Here is a 20,942-nt window from a genome sequence, read left to right on the forward strand (position 1 = left end):
GATGCTGTCTTCAATCTCTAAGCTCCCCTTTTCGCAGACCATCACAAGTGTTTTTGTTTTCTTTCTTTCTTTCTTTCTTTATTTCTTTATTTATTTATTTATTAGCAGAAACGGCCCCCGAAGACCTGCAGGCACTGGTGCCCATTGTAGCAGAGGCCCTCAGCCTTTGGACTCGGACGCCACCATCTGAGCGACACGCAACGGGGTGCACCCACCGTCCCTGGTGGTCTAGTGGTTAGGATTCGGCGCTCTCACCGCCGCGGCCCGGGTTCGATTCCCGGTCAGGGAAGGAGCTCTTTTAACAACTGACATTTTTATTTACAGCAATGCAGTTAACTGGCGACCGGAAATCTTGCTCCCAGATGCAGATTTGCGTGCACAAAATGGAGGAAGTGCCCTCAGCGCGACGCAAAACGTGTTTATGGCAGAGTCCCATTCATTCTCCTGTCGCTGCGGAAAGACTGCCCTTGACGCAAAAAAGGCAGCTTCCTTTTTCACCGCTGGAGAGAACCTATCTGCTCGGCCCTCCCCCTCTCTTCCCAGTCCCCCAATGGACTGGCCTTTGAGGCACCTGCAGGCATTGTGCACTCGGACACCACTGCCCGGCCTTCCCGAGCTGTCCAGCGGTCTCCCTGGTGGTCTAGTGGTTAGGATTCGGCGCTCTCACCGCCGCGGCCCGGGTTCGATTCCCGGTCAGGGAAGAGAGGCTTTTACTGAATGACATTTTTACAGAAATTCAAACAACTGCGTCTCAAAAAATATTTCTTTCAAATGTAGCTTCACTCACAGGCAATAGCGGCGTGGCTCCCCTGGCGGTAACTCCAAGCATCTTTTCAGCATGGTCCCTTACCGGAAGCTGTCGCCGCTAGAAGTGGGCCTGTGCCCCAAAAAGGAAGCTTTCTTTCTTCCAAAGCTGTAGAGAAAATATTAGTCCTGTCGCCCTGCCAAAGCCGAGCTCGCCCACCATCCCTAGCCTCATCAGACCAAGACCTTGCCCGGGACCCTGGGGCAGAGGGCTGCAGAAATGGTTGCGTACCGGTTTGGAGGAGAAAAGCAGGGGAGGGAGGGGTCGTAGCTGCTTGATTTGCATACAGAGCTGTGGTCTGCTGGGAAAGTGCAGCCTTTGGAGCTTGGCAAAGGCTTCGCAAGGGGCCCGAGCATTGCCCTCGCCCCGTTTGTTGACAGGTTCTCCTTCTATGGGCTGAAGGGCCCTGTAGCCTGATTTGAGGTTGGACGCTCTATTATTCACAGGGGTGTACCGGGCCTAGACGGTGACTGGCTGACCCGTCAGGGCATCGCCCGTTTGGAAGCCCGTTTCGGAAGCGGAGGCGGGAATCCCTGCCCAATTTTCTTTTGGGGTGGTAGGGCTGTTGGCGGGGTTGCACAAGCTCTGCCAACTTTGGCGGCTTAAGCTTGGGATGCGAGGGACATGGTACAAAAATGCAAAGGTTTTCCAGGAAAAGAGTCTACGGGCAACGATTCCTTGTTGCTCTTTTCAGGTGAACTCAAGCCTCAGGGCTTTGAGGTAGGGGCACTGCCTACAGACAGCAGGAAAGGGCTTGTGCGAAGCTGCTGCCGCATTTAGGTAAGAAGAGTAAAAACCTGTACCAGGAGTGGGGCTCGAACCCACGCGGACACTTGTCCATTGGATCTTAAGTCCAACGCCTTAACCACTCGGCCATCCTGGTGAGCTGCTGCAAAGGGCTTCGAATTGAATCTTTGCTGTTTCAGCAGCAGGCGAACAAGTGGAAAACCAGCCCAGAGTGCCCCCTGCAGGAGGTTGGATGGAATTGGCTTGCGAGCGGCAAACGTCTCTCACTTAACAGCATTACAATAGCCTCCAGCTGACTGCAAGTACGGTTGCGGAAACCTCCCGGGTGCTGCAGTCGTTTCCCCGGTGGCCTAGTGGTGAGGATTTGGTGCTTTCACTGCCACGGGCCTGGCTTCGAGTCCCCGACCAGAGTGTGTGCTTTGAGTAAAGGTGGTCTAGGGCAGTCCAGAGGCAGGCTGAGCCTCGAAGGCTGGTGCAGGCCTTGGTGTGCGAGCCCGAAAAAAGGGCAGCTCCTATGTCATCCCTTCTTGCCCTCCGGCACTTGCTGTACAAGCAAAGCCCCCTTTGAACTCTGCATGGTAACCCTGCTGTGTCTCGCAGGCAATCATGGCCTGCCGCCTTTTAATAAACGTGCTCTCCCACGAAGCAGTTCTCCTAAGGAGGGTTAGTTGTGAGTGTGCATCTTCAGCGGCAGCCTCTAGGGGGAGCTTCAGCACTGACCCACAAAAGCTCATAGCGAGGAAGGCTGTCCTTTCAGGAGAGCAAGACAGGAATATCAGCGCTTGGAAGTGAAAGCGCAAACGTTCCCAAAGTGATGCTGTCTTCAATCTCTAAGCTCCCCTTTTCGCAGACCATCACAAGTGTTTTTGTTTTCTTTCTTTCTTTCTTTCTTTATTTCTTTATTTATTTATTTATTAGCAGAAACGGCCCCGAAGACCTGCAGGCACTGGTGCCCATTGTAGCAGAGGCCCTCAGCCTTTGGACTCGGACGCCACCATCTGAGCGACACGCAACGGGGTGCACCCACCGTCCCGGGTGGTCTAGTGGTTAGGATTCGGTGCTGCGGCCCGGTTTCGATTCCCGGTCAGGGAAGGAGCTCTTTTAACAACTGACATTTTTATTTATAGCAATGCAGTTAACTGGCGACCGGAAATCTTGCTCCCAGATGCAGATTTGCGTGCACAAAATGGAGGAAGTGCCCTCAGCGCGACGCAAAACGTGTTTATGGCAGAGTCCCATTCATTCTCCTGTCGCTGCGGAAAGACTGCCCTTGACGCAAAAAAGGCAGCTTCCTTTTTCACCGCTGGAGAGAACCTATCTGCTCGGCCCTCCCCCTCTCTTCCCAGTCCCCCAATGGACTGGCCTTTGAGGCACCTGCAGGCATTGTGCACTCGGACACCACTGCCCGGCCTTCCCGAGCTGTCCAGCGGTCTCCCTGGTGGTCTAGTGGTTAGGATTCGGCCCGGGTTCGATTCCCGGTCAGGGAAGAGAGGCTTTTACTGAATGACATTTTTACAGAAATTCAAACAACTGCGTCTCAAAAAATATTTCTTTCAAATGTAGCTTCACTCACAGGCAATAGCGGCGTGGCTCCCCTGGCGGTAACTCCAAGCATCTTTTCAGCATGGTCCCTTACCGGAAGCTGTCGCCGCTAGAAGTGGGCCTGTGCCCCAAAAAGGAAGCTTTCTTTCTTCCAAAGCTGTAGAGAAAATATTAGTCCTGTCGCCCTGCCAAAGCCGAGCTCGCCCACCATCCCTAGCCTCATCAGACCAAGACCTTGCCCGGGACCCTGGGGCAGAGGGCTGCAGAAATGGTTGCGTACCGGTTTGGAGGAGAAAAGCAGGGGAGGGAGGGGTCGTAGCTGCTTGATTTGCATACAGAGCTGTGGTCTGCTGGGAAAGTGCAGCCTTTGGAGCTTGGCAAAGGCTTCGCAAGGGGCCCGAGCATTGCCCTCGCCCCGTTTGTTGACAGGTTCTCCTTCTATGGGCTGAAGGGCCCTGTAGCCTGATTTGAGGTTGGACGCTCTATTATTCACAGGGGTGTACCGGGCCTAGACGGTGACTGGCTGACCCGTCAGGGCATCGCCCGTTTGGAAGCCCGTTTCGGAAGCGGAGGCGGGAATCCCTGCCCAATTTTCTTTTGGGGTGGTAGGGCTGTTGGCGGGGTTGCACAAGCTCTGCCAACTTTGGCGGCTTAAGCTTGGGATGCGAGGGACATGGTACAAAAATGCAAAGGTTTTCCAGGAAAAGAGTCTACGGGCAGCGATTCCTTGTTGCTCTTTTCAGGTGAACTCAAGCCTCAGGGCTTTGAGGTAGGGGCACTGCCTACAGACAGCAGGAAAGGGCTTGTGCGAAGCTGCTGCCGCATTTAGGTAAGAAGAGTAAAAACCTGTACCAGGAGTGGGGCTCGAACCCACGCGGACACTTGTCCATTGGATCTTAAGTCCAACGCCTTAACCACTCGGCCATCCTGGTGAGCTGCTGCAAAGGGCTTCGAATTGAATCTTTGCTGTTTCAGCAGCAGGCGAACAAGTGGAAAACCAGCCCAGAGTGCCCCCTGCAGGAGGTTGGATGGAATTGGCTTGCGAGCGGCAAACGTCTCTCACTTAACAGCATTACAATAGCCTCCAGCTGACTGCAAGTACGGTTGCGGAAACCTCCCGGGTGCTGCAGTCGTTTCCCCGGTGGCCTAGTGGTGAGGATTTGGTGCTTTCACTGCCACGGGCCTGGCTTCGAGTCCCCGACCAGAGTGTGTGCTTTGAGTAAAGGTGGTCTAGGGCAGTCCAGAGGCAGGCTGAGCCTCGAAGGCTGGTGCAGGCCTTGGTGTGCGAGCCCGAAAAAAGGGCAGCTCCTATGTCATCCCTTCTTGCCCTCCGGCACTTGCTGTACAAGCAAAGCCCCCTTTGAACTCTGCATGGTAACCCTGCTGTGTCTCGCAGGCAATCATGGCCTGCCGCCTTTTAATAAACGTGCTCTCCCACGAAGCAGTTCTCCTAAGGAGGGTTAGTTGTGAGTGTGCATCTTCAGCGGCAGCCTCTAGGGGGAGCTTCAGCACTGACCCACAAAAGCTCATAGCGAGGAAGGCTGTCCTTTCAGGAGAGCAAGACAGGAATATCAGCGCTTGGAAGTGAAAGCGCAAACGTTCCCAAAGTGATGCTGTCTTCAATCTCTAAGCTCCCCTTTTCGCAGACCATCACAAGTGTTTTTGTTTTCTTTCTTTCTTTCTTTATTTCTTTATTTATTTATTTATTAGCAGAAACGGCCCCGAAGACCTGCAGGCACTGGTGCCCATTGTAGCAGAGGCCCTCAGCCTTTGGACTCGGACGCCACCATCTGAGCGACACGCAACGGGGTGCACCCACCGTCCCGGGTGGTCTAGTGGTTAGGATTCGGTGCTGCGGCCCGGTTTCGATTCCCGGTCAGGGAAGGAGCTCTTTTAACAACTGACATTTTTATTTATAGCAATGCAGTTAACTGGCGACCGGAAATCTTGCTCCCAGATGCAGATTTGCGTGCACAAAATGGAGGAAGTGCCCTCAGCGCGACGCAAAACGTGTTTATGGCAGAGTCCCATTCATTCTCCTGTCGCTGCGGAAAGACTGCCCTTGACGCAAAAAAGGCAGCTTCCTTTTTCACCGCTGGAGAGAACCTATCTGCTCGGCCCTCCCCCTCTCTTCCCAGTCCCCCAATGGACTGGCCTTTGAGGCACCTGCAGGCATTGTGCACTCGGACACCACTGCCCGGCCTTCCCGAGCTGTCCAGCGGTCTCCCTGGTGGTCTAGTGGTTAGGATTCGGCCCGGGTTCGATTCCCGGTCAGGGAAGAGAGGCTTTTACTGAATGACATTTTTACAGAAATTCAAACAACTGCGTCTCAAAAAATATTTCTTTCAAATGTAGCTTCACTCACAGGCAATAGCGGCGTGGCTCCCCTGGCGGTAACTCCAAGCATCTTTTCAGCATGGTCCCTTACCGGAAGCTGTCGCCGCTAGAAGTGGGCCTGTGCCCCAAAAAGGAAGCTTTCTTTCTTCCAAAGCTGTAGAGAAAATATTAGTCCTGTCGCCCTGCCAAAGCCGAGCTCGCCCACCATCCCTAGCCTCATCAGACCAAGACCTTGCCCGGGACCCTGGGGCAGAGGGCTGCAGAAATGGTTGCGTACCGGTTTGGAGGAGAAAAGCAGGGGAGGGAGGGGTCGTAGCTGCTTGATTTGCATACAGAGCTGTGGTCTGCTGGGAAAGTGCAGCCTTTGGAGCTTGGCAAAGGCTTCGCAAGGGGCCCGAGCATTGCCCTCGCCCCGTTTGTTGACAGGTTCTCCTTCTATGGGCTGAAGGGCCCTGTAGCCTGATTTGAGGTTGGACACTCTATTATTCACAGGGGTGTACCGGGCCTAGACGGTGACTGGCTGACCCGTCAGGGCATCGCCCGTTTGGAAGCCCGTTTCGGAAGCGGAGGCGGGAATCCCTGCCCAATTTTCTTTTGGGGTGGTAGGGCTGTTGGCGGGGTTGCACAAGCTCTGCCAACTTTGGCGGCTTAAGCTTGGGATGCGAGGGACATGGTACAAAAATGCAAAGGTTTTCCAGGAAAAGAGTCTACGGGCAACGATTCCTTGTTGCTCTTTTCAGGTGAACTCAAGCCTCAGGGCTTTGAGGTAGGGGCACTGCCTACAGACAGCAGGAAAGGGCTTGTGCGAAGCTGCTGCCGCATTTAGGTAAGAAGAGTAAAAACCTGTACCAGGAGTGGGGCTCGAACCCACGCGGACACTTGTCCATTGGATCTTAAGTCCAACGCCTTAACCACTCGGCCATCCTGGTGAGCTGCTGCAAAGGGCTTCGAATTGAATCTTTGCTGTTTCAGCAGCAGGCGAACAAGTGGAAAACCAGCCCAGAGTGCCCCCTGCAGGAGGTTGGATGGAATTGGCTTGCGAGCGGCAAACGTCTCTCACTTAACAGCATTACAATAGCCTCCAGCTGACTGCAAGTACGGTTGCGGAAACCTCCCGGGTGCTGCAGTCGTTTCCCCGGTGGCCTAGTGGTGAGGATTTGGTGCTTTCACTGCCACGGGCCTGGCTTCGAGTCCCCGACCAGAGTGTGTGCTTTGAGTAAAGGTGGTCTAGGGCAGTCCAGAGGCAGGCTGAGCCTCGAAGGCTGGTGCAGGCCTTGGTGTGCGAGCCCGAAAAAAGGGCAGCTCCTATGTCATCCCTTCTTGCCCTCCGGCACTTGCTGTACAAGCAAAGCCCCCTTTGAACTCTGCATGGTAACCCTGCTGTGTCTCGCAGGCAATCATGGCCTGCCGCCTTTTAATAAACGTGCTCTCCCACGAAGCAGTTCTCCTAAGGAGGGTTAGTTGTGAGTGTGCATCTTCAGCGGCAGCCTCTAGGGGGAGCTTCAGCACTGACCCACAAAAGCTCATAGCGAGGAAGGCTGTCCTTTCAGGAGAGCAAGACAGGAATATCAGCGCTTGGAAGTGAAAGCGCAAACGTTCCCAAAGTGATGCTGTCTTCAATCTCTAAGCTCCCCTTTTCGCAGACCATCACAAGTGTTTTTGTTTTCTTTCTTTCTTTCTTTCTTTATTTCTTTATTTATTTATTTATTAGCAGAAACGGCCCCCGAAGACCTGCAGGCACTGGTGCCCATTGTAGCAGAGGCCCTCAGCCTTTGGACTCGGACGCCACCATCTGAGCGACACGCAACGGGGTGCACCCACCGTCCCTAGTGGTCTAGTGGTTAGGATTCTCACCGCCGCGGCCCGGGTTCGATTCCCGGTCAGGGAAGGAGCTCTTTTAACAACTGACATTTTTATTTACAGCAATGCAGTTAACTGGCGACCGGAAATCTTGCTCCCAGATGCAGATTTGCGTGCACAAAATGGAGGAAGTGCCCTCAGCGCGACGCAAAACGTGTTTATGGCAGAGTCCCATTCATTCTCCTGTCGCTGCGGAAAGACTGCCCTTGACGCAAAAAAGGCAGCTTCCTTTTTCACCGCTGGAGAGAACCTATCTGCACGGCCCTCCCCCTCTCTTCCCAGTCCCCCAATGGACTGGCCTTTGAGGCACCTGCAGGCATTGTGCACTCGGACACCACTGCCCGGCCTTCCCGAGCTGTCCAGCGGTCTCCCTGGTGGTCTAGTGGTTAGGATTCGGCGCTCTCACCGCCGCGGCCCGGGTTCGATTCCCGGTCAGGGAAGAGAGGCTTTTACTGAATGACATTTTTACAGAAATTCAAACAACTGCGTCTCAAAAAATATTTCTTTCAAATGTAGCTTCACTCACAGGCAATAGCGGCGTGGCTCCCCTGGCGGTAACTCCAAGCATCTTTTCAGCATGGTCCCTTACCGGAAGCTGTCGCCGCTAGAAGTGGGCCTGTGCCCCAAAAAGGAAGCTTTCTTTCTTCCAAAGCTGTAGAGAAAATATTAGTCCTGTCGCCCTGCCAAAGCCGAGCTCGCCCACCATCCCTAGCCTCATCAGACCAAGACCTTGCCCGGGACCCTGGGGCAGAGGGCTGCAGAAATGGTTGCGTACCGGTTTGGAGGAGAAAAGCAGGGGAGGGAGGGGTCGTAGCTGCTTGATTTGCATACAGAGCTGTGGTCTGCTGGGAAAGTGCAGCCTTTGGAGCTTGGCAAAGGCTTCGCAAGGGGCCCGAGCATTGCCCTCGCCCCGTTTGTTGACAGGTTCTCCTTCTATGGGCTGAAGGGCCCTGTAGCCTGATTTGAGGTTGGACGCTCTATTATTCACAGGGGTGTACCGGGCCTAGACGGTGACTGGCTGACCCGTCAGGGCATCGCCCGTTTGGAAGCCCGTTTCGGAAGCGGAGGCGGGAATCCCTGCCCAATTTTCTTTTGGGGTGGTAGGGCTGTTGGCGGGGTTGCACAAGCTCTGCCAACTTTGGCGGCTTAAGCTTGGGATGCGAGGGACATGGTACAAAAATGCAAAGGTTTTCCAGGAAAAGAGTCTACGGGCAACGATTCCTTGTTGCTCTTTTCAGGTGAACTCAAGCCTCAGGGCTTTGAGGTAGGGGCACTGCCTACAGACAGCAGGAAAGGGCTTGTGCGAAGCTGCTGCCGCATTTAGGTAAGAAGAGTAAAAACCTGTACCAGGAGTGGGGCTCGAACCCACGCGGACACTTGTCCATTGGATCTTAAGTCCAACGCCTTAACCACTCGGCCATCCTGGTGAGCTGCTGCAAAGGGCTTCGAATTGAATCTTTGCTGTTTCAGCAGCAGGCGAACAAGTGGAAAACCAGCCCAGAGTGCCCCCTGCAGGAGGTTGGATGGAATTGGCTTGCGAGCGGCAAACGTCTCTCACTTAACAGCATTACAATAGCCTCCAGCTGACTGCAAGTACGGTTGCGGAAACCTCCCGGGTGCTGCAGTCGTTTCCCCGGTGGCCTAGTGGTGAGGATTTGGTGCTTTCACTGCCACGGGCCTGGCTTCGAGTCCCCGACCAGAGTGTGTGCTTTGAGTAAAGGTGGTCTAGGGCAGTCCAGAGGCAGGCTGAGCCTCGAAGGCTGGTGCAGGCCTTGGTGTGCGAGCCCGAAAAAAGGGCAGCTCCTATGTCATCCCTTCTTGCCCTCCGGCACTTGCTGTACAAGCAAAGCCCCCTTTGAACTCTGCATGGTAACCCTGCTGTGTCTCGCAGGCAATCATGGCCTGCCGCCTTTTAATAAACGTGCTCTCCCACGAAGCAGTTCTCCTAAGGAGGGTTAGTTGTGAGTGTGCATCTTCAGCGGCAGCCTCTAGGGGGAGCTTCAGCACTGACCCACAAAAGCTCATAGCGAGGAAGGCTGTCCTTTCAGGAGAGCAAGACAGGAATATCAGCGCTTGGAAGTGAAAGCGCAAACGTTCCCAAAGTGATGCTGTCTTCAATCTCTAAGCTCCCCTTTTCGCAGACCATCACAAGTGTTTTTGTTTTCTTTCTTTCTTTCTTTCTTTATTTCTTTATTTATTTATTTATTAGCAGAAACGGCCCCCGAAGACCTGCAGGCACTGGTGCCCATTGTAGCAGAGGCCCTCAGCCCTTGGACTCGGACGCCACCATCTGAGCGACACGCAACGGGGTGCACCCACCGTCCCTGGTGGTCTAGTGGTTAGGATTCGGCGCTCTCACCGCCGCGGCCCGGGTTCGATTCCCGGTCAGGGAAGGAGCTCTTTTAACAACTGACATTTTTATTTACAGCAATGCAGTTAACTGGCGACCGGAAATCTTGCTCCCAGATGCAGATTTGCGTGCACAAAATGGAGGAAGTGCCCTCAGCGCGACGCAAAACGTGTTTATGGCAGAGTCCCATTCATTCTCCTGTCGCTGCGGAAAGACTGCCCTTGACGCAAAAAAGGCAGCTTCCTTTTTCACCGCTGGAGAGAACCTATCTGCACGGCCCTCCCCCTCTCTTCCCAGTCCCCCAATGGACTGGCCTTTGAGGCACCTGCAGGCATTGTGCACTCGGACACCACTGCCCGGCCTTCCCGAGCTGTCCAGCGGTCTCCCTGGTGGTCTAGTGGTTAGGATTCGGCGCTCTCACCGCCGCGGCCCGGGTTCGATTCCCGGTCAGGGAAGAGAGGCTTTTACTGAATGACATTTTTACAGAAATTCAAACAACTGCGTCTCAAAAAATATTTCTTTCAAATGTAGCTTCACTCACAGGCAATAGCGGCGTGGCTCCCCTGGCGGTAACTCCAAGCATCTTTTCAGCATGGTCCCTTACCGGAAGCTGTCGCCGCTAGAAGTGGGCCTGTGCCCCAAAAAGGAAGCTTTCTTTCTTCCAAAGCTGTAGAGAAAATATTAGTCCTGTCGCCCTGCCAAAGCCGAGCTCGCCCACCATCCCTAGCCTCATCAGACCAAGACCTTGCCCGGGACCCTGGGGCAGAGGGCTGCAGAAATGGTTGCGTACCGGTTTGGAGGAGAAAAGCAGGGGAGGGAGGGGTCGTAGCTGCTTGATTTGCATACAGAGCTGTGGTCTGCTGGGAAAGTGCAGCCTTTGGAGCTTGGCAAAGGCTTCGCAAGGGGCCCGAGCATTGCCCTCGCCCCGTTTGTTGACAGGTTCTCCTTCTATGGGCTGAAGGGCCCTGTAGCCTGATTTGAGGTTGGACGCTCTATTATTCACAGGGGTGTACCGGGCCTAGACGGTGACTGGCTGACCCGTCAGGGCATCGCCCGTTTGGAAGCCCGTTTCGGAAGCGGAGGCGGGAATCCCTGCCCAATTTTCTTTTGGGGTGGTAGGGCTGTTGGCGGGGTTGCACAAGCTCTGCCAACTTTGGCGGCTTAAGCTTGGGATGCGAGGGACATGGTACAAAAATGCAAAGGTTTTCCAGGAAAAGAGTCTACGGGCAACGATTCCTTGTTGCTCTTTTCAGGTGAACTCAAGCCTCAGGGCTTTGAGGTAGGGGCACTGCCTACAGACAGCAGGAAAGGGCTTGTGCGAAGCTGCTGCCGCATTTAGGTAAGAAGAGTAAAAACCTGTACCAGGAGTGGGGCTCGAACCCACGCAGACACTTGTCCATTGGATCTTAAGTCCAACGCCTTAACCACTCGGCCATCCTGGTGAGCTGCTGCAAAGGGCTTCGAATTGAATCTTTGCTGTTTCAGCAGCAGGCGAACAAGTGGAAAACCAGCCCAGAGTGCCCCCTGCAGGAGGTTGGATGGAATTGGCTTGCGAGCGGCAAACGTCTCTCACTTAACAGCATTACAATAGCCTCCAGCTGACTGCAAGTACGGTTGCGGAAACCTCCCGGGTGCTGCAGTCGTTTCCCCGGTGGCCTAGTGGTGAGGATTTGGTGCTTTCACTGCCACGGGCCTGGCTTCGAGTCCCCGACCAGAGTGTGTGCTTTGAGTAAAGGTGGTCTAGGGCAGTCCAGAGGCAGGCTGAGCCTCGAAGGCTGGTGCAGGCCTTGGTGTGCGAGCCCGAAAAAAGGGCAGCTCCTATGTCATCCCTTCTTGCCCTCCGGCACTTGCTGTACAAGCAAAGCCCCCTTTGAACTCTGCATGGTAACCCTGCTGTGTCTCGCAGGCAATCATGGCCTGCCGCCTTTTAATAAACGTGCTCTCCCACGAAGCAGTTCTCCTAAGGAGGGTTAGTTGTGAGTGTGCATCTTCAGCGGCAGCCTCTAGGGGGAGCTTCAGCACTGACCCACAAAAGCTCATAGCGAGGAAGGCTGTCCTTTCAGGAGAGCAAGACAGGAATATCAGCGCTTGGAAGTGAAAGCGCAAACGTTCCCAAAGTGATGCTGTCTTCAATCTCTAAGCTCCCCTTTTCGCAGACCATCACAAGTGTTTTTGTTTTCTTTCTTTCTTTCTTTATTTCTTTATTTATTTATTTATTAGCAGAAACGGCCCCGAAGACCTGCAGGCACTGGTGCCCATTGTAGCAGAGGCCCTCAGCCTTTGGACTCGGACGCCACCATCTGAGCGACACGCAACGGGGTGCACCCACCGTCCCGGGTGGTCTAGTGGTTAGGATTCGGTGCTGCGGCCCGGTTTCGATTCCCGGTCAGGGAAGGAGCTCTTTTAACAACTGACATTTTTATTTATAGCAATGCAGTTAACTGGCGACCGGAAATCTTGCTCCCAGATGCAGATTTGCGTGCACAAAATGGAGGAAGTGCCCTCAGCGCGACGCAAAACGTGTTTATGGCAGAGTCCCATTCATTCTCCTGTCGCTGCGGAAAGACTGCCCTTGACGCAAAAAAGGCAGCTTCCTTTTTCACCGCTGGAGAGAACCTATCTGCTCGGCCCTCCCCCTCTCTTCCCAGTCCCCCAATGGACTGGCCTTTGAGGCACCTGCAGGCATTGTGCACTCGGACACCACTGCCCGGCCTTCCCGAGCTGTCCAGCGGTCTCCCTGGTGGTCTAGTGGTTAGGATTCGGCCCGGGTTCGATTCCCGGTCAGGGAAGAGAGGCTTTTACTGAATGACATTTTTACAGAAATTCAAACAACTGCGTCTCAAAAAATATTTCTTTCAAATGTAGCTTCACTCACAGGCAATAGCGGCGTGGCTCCCCTGGCGGTAACTCCAAGCATCTTTTCAGCATGGTCCCTTACCGGAAGCTGTCGCCGCTAGAAGTGGGCCTGTGCCCCAAAAAGGAAGCTTTCTTTCTTCCAAAGCTGTAGAGAAAATATTAGTCCTGTCGCCCTGCCAAAGCCGAGCTCGCCCACCATCCCTAGCCTCATCAGACCAAGACCTTGCCCGGGACCCTGGGGCAGAGGGCTGCAGAAATGGTTGCGTACCGGTTTGGAGGAGAAAAGCAGGGGAGGGAGGGGTCGTAGCTGCTTGATTTGCATACAGAGCTGTGGTCTGCTGGGAAAGTGCAGCCTTTGGAGCTTGGCAAAGGCTTCGCAAGGGGCCCGAGCATTGCCCTCGCCCCGTTTGTTGACAGGTTCTCCTTCTATGGGCTGAAGGGCCCTGTAGCCTGATTTGAGGTTGGACACTCTATTATTCACAGGGGTGTACCGGGCCTAGACGGTGACTGGCTGACCCGTCAGGGCATCGCCCGTTTGGAAGCCCGTTTCGGAAGCGGAGGCGGGAATCCCTGCCCAATTTTCTTTTGGGGTGGTAGGGCTGTTGGCGGGGTTGCACAAGCTCTGCCAACTTTGGCGGCTTAAGCTTGGGATGCGAGGGACATGGTACAAAAATGCAAAGGTTTTCCAGGAAAAGAGTCTACGGGCAACGATTCCTTGTTGCTCTTTTCAGGTGAACTCAAGCCTCAGGGCTTTGAGGTAGGGGCACTGCCTACAGACAGCAGGAAAGGGCTTGTGCGAAGCTGCTGCCGCATTTAGGTAAGAAGAGTAAAAACCTGTACCAGGAGTGGGGCTCGAACCCACGCGGACACTTGTCCATTGGATCTTAAGTCCAACGCCTTAACCACTCGGCCATCCTGGTGAGCTGCTGCAAAGGGCTTCGAATTGAATCTTTGCTGTTTCAGCAGCAGGCGAACAAGTGGAAAACCAGCCCAGAGTGCCCCCTGCAGGAGGTTGGATGGAATTGGCTTGCGAGCGGCAAACGTCTCTCACTTAACAGCATTACAATAGCCTCCAGCTGACTGCAAGTACGGTTGCGGAAACCTCCCGGGTGCTGCAGTCGTTTCCCCGGTGGCCTAGTGGTGAGGATTTGGTGCTTTCACTGCCACGGGCCTGGCTTCGAGTCCCCGACCAGAGTGTGTGCTTTGAGTAAAGGTGGTCTAGGGCAGTCCAGAGGCAGGCTGAGCCTCGAAGGCTGGTGCAGGCCTTGGTGTGCGAGCCCGAAAAAAGGGCAGCTCCTATGTCATCCCTTCTTGCCCTCCGGCACTTGCTGTACAAGCAAAGCCCCCTTTGAACTCTGCATGGTAACCCTGCTGTGTCTCGCAGGCAATCATGGCCTGCCGCCTTTTAATAAACGTGCTCTCCCACGAAGCAGTTCTCCTAAGGAGGGTTAGTTGTGAGTGTGCATCTTCAGCGGCAGCCTCTAGGGGGAGCTTCAGCACTGACCCACAAAAGCTCATAGCGAGGAAGGCTGTCCTTTCAGGAGAGCAAGACAGGAATATCAGCGCTTGGAAGTGAAAGCGCAAACGTTCCCAAAGTGATGCTGTCTTCAATCTCTAAGCTCCCCTTTTCGCAGACCATCACAAGTGTTTTTGTTTTCTTTCTTTCTTTCTTTCTTTATTTCTTTATTTATTTATTTATTAGCAGAAACGGCCCCCGAAGACCTGCAGGCACTGGTGCCCATTGTAGCAGAGGCCCTCAGCCTTTGGACTCGGACGCCACCATCTGAGCGACACGCAACGGGGTGCACCCACCGTCCCTAGTGGTCTAGTGGTTAGGATTCTCACCGCCGCGGCCCGGGTTCGATTCCCGGTCAGGGAAGGAGCTCTTTTAACAACTGACATTTTTATTTACAGCAATGCAGTTAACTGGCGACCGGAAATCTTGCTCCCAGATGCAGATTTGCGTGCACAAAATGGAGGAAGTGCCCTCAGCGCGACGCAAAACGTGTTTATGGCAGAGTCCCATTCATTCTCCTGTCGCTGCGGAAAGACTGCCCTTGACGCAAAAAAGGCAGCTTCCTTTTTCACCGCTGGAGAGAACCTATCTGCACGGCCCTCCCCCTCTCTTCCCAGTCCCCCAATGGACTGGCCTTTGAGGCACCTGCAGGCATTGTGCACTCGGACACCACTGCCCGGCCTTCCCGAGCTGTCCAGCGGTCTCCCTGGTGGTCTAGTGGTTAGGATTCGGCGCTCTCACCGCCGCGGCCCGGGTTCGATTCCCGGTCAGGGAAGAGAGGCTTTTACTGAATGACATTTTTACAGAAATTCAAACAACTGCGTCTCAAAAAATATTTCTTTCAAATGTAGCTTCACTCACAGGCAATAGCGGCGTGGCTCCCCTGGCGGTAACTCCAAGCATCTTTTCAGCATGGTCCCTTACCGGAAGCTGTCGCCGCTAGAAGTGGGCCTGTGCCCCAAAAAGGAAGCTTTCTTTCTTCCAAAGCTGTAGAGAAAATATTAGTCCTGTCGCCCTGCCAAAGCCGAGCTCGCCCACCATCCCTAGCCTCATCAGACCAAGACCTTGCCCGGGACCCTGGGGCAGAGGGCTGCAGAAATGGTTGCGTACCGGTTTGGAGGAGAAAAGCAGGGGAGGGAGGGGTCGTAGCTGCTTGATTTGCATACAGAGCTGTGGTCTGCTGGGAAAGTGCAGCCTTTGGAGCTTGGCAAAGGCTTCGCAAGGGGCCCGAGCATTGCCCTCGCCCCGTTTGTTGACAGGTTCTCCTTCTATGGGCTGAAGGGCCCTGTAGCCTGATTTGAGGTTGGACGCTCTATTATTCACAGGGGTGTACCGGGCCTAGACGGTGACTGGCTGACCCGTCAGGGCATCGCCCGTTTGGAAGCCCGTTTCGGAAGCGGAGGCGGGAATCCCTGCCCAATTTTCTTTTGGGGTGGTAGGGCTGTTGGCGGGGTTGCACAAGCTCTGCCAACTTTGGCGGCTTAAGCTTGGGATGCGAGGGACATGGTACAAAAATGCAAAGGTTTTCCAGGAAAAGAGTCTACGGGCAACGATTCCTTGTTGCTCTTTTCAGGTGAACTCAAGCCTCAGGGCTTTGAGGTAGGGGCACTGCCTACAGACAGCAGGAAAGGGCTTGTGCGAAGCTGCTGCCGCATTTAGGTAAGAAGAGTAAAAACCTGTACCAGGAGTGGGGCTCGAACCCACGCGGACACTTGTCCATTGGATCTTAAGTCCAACGCCTTAACCACTCGGCCATCCTGGTGAGCTGCTGCAAAGGGCTTCGAATTGAATCTTTGCTGTTTCAGCAGCAGGCGAACAAGTGGAAAACCAGCCCAGAGTGCCCCCTGCAGGAGGTTGGATGGAATTGGCTTGCGAGCGGCAAACGTCTCTCACTTAACAGCATTACAATAGCCTCCAGCTGACTGCAAGTACGGTTGCGGAAACCTCCCGGGTGCTGCAGTCGTTTCCCCGGTGGCCTAGTGGTGAGGATTTGGTGCTTTCACTGCCACGGGCCTGGCTTCGAGTCCCCGACCAGAGTGTGTGCTTTGAGTAAAGGTGGTCTAGGGCAGTCCAGAGGCAGGCTGAGCCTCGAAGGCTGGTGCAGGCCTTGGTGTGCGAGCCCGAAAAAAGGGCAGCTCCTATGTCATCCCTTCTTGCCCTCCGGCACTTGCTGTACAAGCAAAGCCCCCTTTGAACTCTGCATGGTAACCCTGCTGTGTCTCGCAGGCAATCATGGCCTGCCGCCTTTTAATAAACGTGCTCTCCCACGAAGCAGTTCTCCTAAGGAGGGTTAGTTGTGAGTGTGCATCTTCAGCGGCAGCCTCTAGGGGGAGCTTCAGCACTGACCCACAAAAGCTCATAGCGAGGAAGGCTGTCCTTTCAGGAGAGCAAGACAGGAATATCAGCGCTTGGAAGTGAAAGCGCAAACGTTCCCAAAGTGATGCTGTCTTCAATCTCTAAGCTCCCCTTTTCGCAGACCATCACAAGTGTTTTTGTTTTCTTTCTTTCTTTCTTTCTTTATTTCTTTATTTATTTATTTATTAGCAGAAACGGCCCCCGAAGACCTGCAGGCACTGGTGCCCATTGTAGCAGAGGCCCTCAGCCCTTGGACTCGGACGCCACCATCTGAGCGACACGCAACGGGGTGCACCCACCGTCCCTGGTGGTCTAGTGGTTAGGATTCGGCGCTCTCACCGCCGCGGCCCGGGTTCGATTCCCGGTCAGGGAAGGAGCTCTTTTAACAACTGACATTTTTATTTACAGCAATGCAGTTAACTGGCGACCGGAAATCTTGCTCCCAGATGCAGATTTGCGTGCACAAAATGGAGGAAGTGCCCTCAGCGCGACGCAAAACGTGTTTATGGCAGAGTCCCATTCATTCTCCTGTCGCTGCGGAAAGACTGCCCTTGACGCAAAAAAGGCAGCTTCCTTTTTCACCGCTGGAGAGAACCTATCTGCACGGCCCTCCCCCTCTCTTCCCAGTCCCCCAATGGACTGGCCTTTGAGGCACCTGCAGGCATTGTGCACTCGGACACCACTGCCCGGCCTTCCCGAGCTGTCCAGCGGTCTCCCTGGTGGTCTAGTGGTTAGGATTCGGCGCTCTCACCGCCGCGGCCCGGGTTCGATTCCCGGTCAGGGAAGAGAGGCTTTTACTGAATGACATTTTTACAGAAATTCAAACAACTGCGTCTCAAAAAATATTTCTTTCAAATGTAGCTTCACTCACAGGCAATAGCGGCGTGGCTCCCCTGGCGGTAACTCCAAGCATCTTTTCAGCATGGTCCCTTACCGGAAGCTGTCGCCGCTAGAAGTGGGCCTGTGCCCCAAAAAGGAAGCTTTCTTTCTTCCAAAGCTGTAGAGAAAATATTAGTCCTGTCGCCCTGCCAAAGCCGAGCTCGCCCACCATCCCTAGCCTCATCAGACCAAGACCTTGCCCGGGACCCTGGGGCAGAGGGCTGCAGAAATGGTTGCGTACCGGTTTGGAGGAGAAAAGCAGGGGAGGGAGGGGTCGTAGCTGCTTGATTTGCATACAGAGCTGTGGTCTGCTGGGAAAGTGCAGCCTTTGGAGCTTGGCAAAGGCTTCGCAAGGGGCCCGAGCATTGCCCTCGCCCCGTTTGTTGACAGGTTCTCCTTCTATGGGCTGAAGGGCCCTGTAGCCTGATTTGAGGTTGGACGCTCTATTATTCACAGGGGTGTACCGGGCCTAGACGGTGACTGGCTGACCCGTCAGGGCATCGCCCGTTTGGAAGCCCGTTTCGGAAGCGGAGGCGGGAATCCCTGCCCAATTTTCTTTTGGGGTGGTAGGGCTGTTGGCGGGGTTGCACAAGCTCTGCCAACTTTGGCGGCTTAAGCTTGGGATGCGAGGGACATGGTACAAAAATGCAAAGGTTTTCCAGGAAAAGAGTCTACGGGCAACGATTCCTTGTTGCTCTTTTCAGGTGAACTCAAGCCTCAGGGCTTTGAGGTAGGGGCACTGCCTACAGACAGCAGGAAAGGGCTTGTGCGAAGCTGCTGCCGCATTTAGGTAAGAAGAGTAAAAACCTGTACCAGGAGTGGGGCTCGAACCCACGCAGACACTTGTCCATTGGATCTTAAGTCCAACGCCTTAACCACTCGGCCATCCTGGTGAGCTGCTGCAAAGGGCTTCGAATTGAATCTTTGCTGTTTCAGCAGCAGGCGAACAAGTGGAAAACCAGCCCAGAGTGCCCCCTGCAGGAGGTTGGATGGAATTGGCTTGCGAGCGGCAAACGTCTCTCACTTAACAGCATTACAATAGCCTCCAGCTGACTGCAAGTACGGTTGCGGAAACCTCCCGGGTGCTGCAGTCGTTTCCCCGGTGGCCTAGTGGTGAGGATTTGGTGCTTTCACTGCCACGGGCCTGGCTTCGAGTCCCCGACCAGAGTGTGTGCTTTGAGTAAAGGTGGTCTAGGGCAGTCCAGAGGCAGGCTGAGCCTCGAAGGCTGGTGCAGGCCTTGGTGTGCGAGCCCGAAAAAAGGGCAGCTCCTATGTCATCCCTTCTTGCCCTCCGGCACTTGCTGTACAAGCAAAGCCCCCTTTGAACTCTGCATGGTAACCCTGCTGTGTCTCGCAGGCAATCATGGCCTGCCGCCTTTTAATAAACGTGCTCTCCCACGAAGCAGTTCTCCTAAGGAGGGTTAGTTGTGAGTGTGCATCTTCAGCGGCAGCCTCTAGGGGGAGCTTCAGCACTGACCCACAAAAGCTCATAGCGAGGAAGGCTGTCCTTTCAGGAGAGCAAGACAGGAATATCAGCGCTTGGAAGTGAAAGCGCAAACGTTCCCAAAGTGATGCTGTCTTCAATCTCTAAGCTCCCCTTTTCGCAGACCATCACAAGTGTTTTTGTTTTCTTTCTTTCTTTCTTTCTTTCTTTCTTTATTTATTTATTTATTTATTTATTAGCAGAAACGGCCCCCGAAGACCTGCAGGCACTGGTGCCCATTGTAGCAGAGGCCCTCAGCCTTTGGACTCGGACGCCACCATCTGAGCGACACGCAACGGGGTGCACCCACCGTCCCTGGTGGTCTAGTGGTTAGGATTCGGCGCTCTCACCGCCGCGGCCCGGGTTCGATTCCCGGTCAGGGAAGGAGCTCTTTTAACAACTGACATTTTTATTTACAGCAATGCAGTTAACTGGCGACCGGAAATCTTGCTCCCAGATGCAGATTTGCGTGCACAAAATGGAGCAAGTGCCCTCAGCGCGACGCAAAACGTGTTTATGGCAGAGTCCCATTCATTCTCCTGTCGCTGCGGAAAGACTGCACTTGACGCAAAAAAGGCAGCTTCCTTTTTCACCGCTGGAGAGAACCTATCTGCTCGGCCCTCCCCCTCTCTTCCCAGTCCCCCAATGGACTGGCCTTTGAGGCACCTGCAGGCATTGTGCACTCGGACACCACTGCCCGGCCTTCCCGAGCTGTCCAGCGGTCTCCCTGGTGGTCTAGTGGTTAGGATTCGGCGCTCTCACCGCCGCGGCCCGGGTTCGATTCCCGGTCAGGGAAGAGAGGCTTTTACTGAATGACATTTTTACAGAAATTCAAACAACTGCGTCTCAAAAAATATTTCTTTCAAATGTAGCTTCACTCACAGGCAATAGCGGCGTGGCTCCCCTGGCGGTAACTCCAAGCATCTTTTCAGCATGGTCCCTTACCGGAAGCTGTCGCCGCTAGAAGTGGGCCTGTGCCCCAAAAAGGAAGCTTTCTTTCTTCCAAAGCTGTAGAGAAAATATTAGTCCTGTCGCCCTGCCAAAGCCGAGCTCGCCCACCATCCCTAGCCTCATCAGACCAAGACCTTGCCCGGGACCCTGGGGCAGAGGGCTGCAGAAATGGTTGCGTACCGGTTTGGAGGAGAAAAGCAGGGGAGGGAGGGGTCGTAGCTGCTTGATTTGCATACAGAGCTGTGGTCTGCTGGGAAAGTGCAGCCTTTGGAGCTTGGCAAAGGCTTCGCAAGGGGCCCGAGCATTGCCCTCGCCCCGTTTGTTGACAGGTTCTCCTTCTATGGGCTGAAGGGCCCTGTAGCCTGATTTGAGGTTGGACGCTCTATTATTCACAGGGGTGTACCGGGCCTAGACGGTGACTGGCTGACCCGTCAGGGCATCGCCCGTTTGGAAGCCCGTTTCGGAAGCGGAGGCGGGAATCCCTGCCCAATTTTCTTTTGGGGTGGTAGGGCTGTTGGCGGGGTTGCACAAGCTCTGCCAACTTTGGCGGCTTAAGCTTGGGATGCGAGGGACATGGTACAAAAATGCAAAGGTTTTCCAGGAAAAGAGTCTACGGGCAACGATTCCTTGTTGCTCTTTTCAGGTGAACTCAAGCCTCAGGGCTTTGAGGTAGGGGCACTGCCTACAGACAGCAGGAAAGGGCTTGTGCGAAGCTGCTGCCGCATTTAGGTAAGAAGAGTAAAAACCTGTACCAGGAGTGGGACTCGAACCCACGCGGACACTTGTCCATTGGATCTTAAGTCCAACGCCTTAACCACTCGGCCATCCTGGTGAGCTGCTGCAAAGGGCTTCGAATTGAATCTTTGCTGTTTCAGCAGCAGGCGAACAAGTGGAAAACCAGCCCAGAGTGCCCCCTGCAGGAGGTTGGATGGAATTGGCTTGCGAGCGGCAAACGTCTCTCACTTAACAGCATTACAATAGCCTCCAGCTGACTGCAAGTACGGTTGCGGAAACCTCCCGGGTGCTGCAGTCGTTTCCCCGGTGGCCTAGTGGTGAGGATTTGGTGCTTTCACTGCCACGGGCCTGGCTTCGAGTCCCCGACCAGAGTGTGTGCTTTGAGTAAAGGTGGTCTAGGGCAGTCCAGAGGCAGGCTGAGCCTCGAAGGCTGGTGCAGGCCTTGGTGTGCGAGCCCGAAAAAAGGGCAGCTCCTATGTCATCCCTTCTTGCCCTCCGGCACTTGCTGTACAAGCAAAGCCCCCTT

At 54.4% G+C, this 20,942-nt stretch overlaps 19 non-coding genes across 19 annotated transcripts; 10 read left to right on the top strand and 9 right to left on the bottom strand.

Annotated features, from left to right (window-relative positions):
* The first annotated feature begins 217 nt into the window (after positions 1 to 217).
* TRNAE-CUC (transfer RNA glutamic acid (anticodon CUC)) lies at positions 218 to 289 on the top strand. Its single transcript has one exon. It is a non-coding gene; the product is annotated as a tRNA-Glu (tRNA).
* A 340-nt stretch (positions 290 to 629) lies between these two features.
* Positions 630 to 701, top strand: TRNAE-CUC (transfer RNA glutamic acid (anticodon CUC)). Its single transcript has one exon. It is a non-coding gene; the product is annotated as a tRNA-Glu (tRNA).
* Positions 702 to 1,605: 904 nt separating this feature from the next.
* On the bottom strand, positions 1,606 to 1,688 carry TRNAL-UAA (transfer RNA leucine (anticodon UAA)). The gene has a single exon. It is a non-coding gene; the product is annotated as a tRNA-Leu (tRNA).
* Positions 1,689 to 3,943: 2,255 nt separating this feature from the next.
* On the bottom strand, positions 3,944 to 4,026 carry TRNAL-UAA (transfer RNA leucine (anticodon UAA)). Its single transcript has one exon. It is a non-coding gene; the product is annotated as a tRNA-Leu (tRNA).
* Positions 4,027 to 6,277: 2,251 nt separating this feature from the next.
* On the bottom strand, positions 6,278 to 6,360 carry TRNAL-UAA (transfer RNA leucine (anticodon UAA)). Its single transcript has one exon. It is a non-coding gene; the product is annotated as a tRNA-Leu (tRNA).
* A 1,299-nt stretch (positions 6,361 to 7,659) lies between these two features.
* On the top strand, positions 7,660 to 7,731 carry TRNAE-CUC (transfer RNA glutamic acid (anticodon CUC)). Its single transcript has one exon. It is a non-coding gene; the product is annotated as a tRNA-Glu (tRNA).
* A 904-nt stretch (positions 7,732 to 8,635) lies between these two features.
* On the bottom strand, positions 8,636 to 8,718 carry TRNAL-UAA (transfer RNA leucine (anticodon UAA)). Its single transcript has one exon. It is a non-coding gene; the product is annotated as a tRNA-Leu (tRNA).
* An 894-nt stretch (positions 8,719 to 9,612) lies between these two features.
* TRNAE-CUC (transfer RNA glutamic acid (anticodon CUC)) lies at positions 9,613 to 9,684 on the top strand. The gene has a single exon. It is a non-coding gene; the product is annotated as a tRNA-Glu (tRNA).
* Positions 9,685 to 10,024: 340 nt separating this feature from the next.
* TRNAE-CUC (transfer RNA glutamic acid (anticodon CUC)) lies at positions 10,025 to 10,096 on the top strand. The gene has a single exon. It is a non-coding gene; the product is annotated as a tRNA-Glu (tRNA).
* A 904-nt stretch (positions 10,097 to 11,000) lies between these two features.
* Positions 11,001 to 11,083, bottom strand: TRNAL-UAA (transfer RNA leucine (anticodon UAA)). Its single transcript has one exon. It is a non-coding gene; the product is annotated as a tRNA-Leu (tRNA).
* Positions 11,084 to 13,334: 2,251 nt separating this feature from the next.
* TRNAL-UAA (transfer RNA leucine (anticodon UAA)) lies at positions 13,335 to 13,417 on the bottom strand. The gene has a single exon. It is a non-coding gene; the product is annotated as a tRNA-Leu (tRNA).
* A 1,299-nt stretch (positions 13,418 to 14,716) lies between these two features.
* Positions 14,717 to 14,788, top strand: TRNAE-CUC (transfer RNA glutamic acid (anticodon CUC)). Its single transcript has one exon. It is a non-coding gene; the product is annotated as a tRNA-Glu (tRNA).
* A 904-nt stretch (positions 14,789 to 15,692) lies between these two features.
* TRNAL-UAA (transfer RNA leucine (anticodon UAA)) lies at positions 15,693 to 15,775 on the bottom strand. The gene has a single exon. It is a non-coding gene; the product is annotated as a tRNA-Leu (tRNA).
* Positions 15,776 to 16,669: 894 nt separating this feature from the next.
* Positions 16,670 to 16,741, top strand: TRNAE-CUC (transfer RNA glutamic acid (anticodon CUC)). Its single transcript has one exon. It is a non-coding gene; the product is annotated as a tRNA-Glu (tRNA).
* A 340-nt stretch (positions 16,742 to 17,081) lies between these two features.
* Positions 17,082 to 17,153, top strand: TRNAE-CUC (transfer RNA glutamic acid (anticodon CUC)). Its single transcript has one exon. It is a non-coding gene; the product is annotated as a tRNA-Glu (tRNA).
* Positions 17,154 to 18,057: 904 nt separating this feature from the next.
* TRNAL-UAA (transfer RNA leucine (anticodon UAA)) lies at positions 18,058 to 18,140 on the bottom strand. The gene has a single exon. It is a non-coding gene; the product is annotated as a tRNA-Leu (tRNA).
* A 902-nt stretch (positions 18,141 to 19,042) lies between these two features.
* On the top strand, positions 19,043 to 19,114 carry TRNAE-CUC (transfer RNA glutamic acid (anticodon CUC)). The gene has a single exon. It is a non-coding gene; the product is annotated as a tRNA-Glu (tRNA).
* Positions 19,115 to 19,454: 340 nt separating this feature from the next.
* Positions 19,455 to 19,526, top strand: TRNAE-CUC (transfer RNA glutamic acid (anticodon CUC)). Its single transcript has one exon. It is a non-coding gene; the product is annotated as a tRNA-Glu (tRNA).
* A 904-nt stretch (positions 19,527 to 20,430) lies between these two features.
* Positions 20,431 to 20,513, bottom strand: TRNAL-UAA (transfer RNA leucine (anticodon UAA)). Its single transcript has one exon. It is a non-coding gene; the product is annotated as a tRNA-Leu (tRNA).
* Positions 20,514 to 20,942: the final 429 nt, after the last annotated feature.

The sequence above is a fragment of the Ambystoma mexicanum genome, chromosome 5p (genome assembly GCF_040938575.1).
Source record: "Ambystoma mexicanum isolate Mex_15411 chromosome 5p, UKY_AmexF1_1, whole genome shotgun sequence".
Lineage (NCBI taxonomy): Eukaryota > Metazoa > Chordata > Amphibia > Caudata > Ambystomatidae > Ambystoma > Ambystoma mexicanum.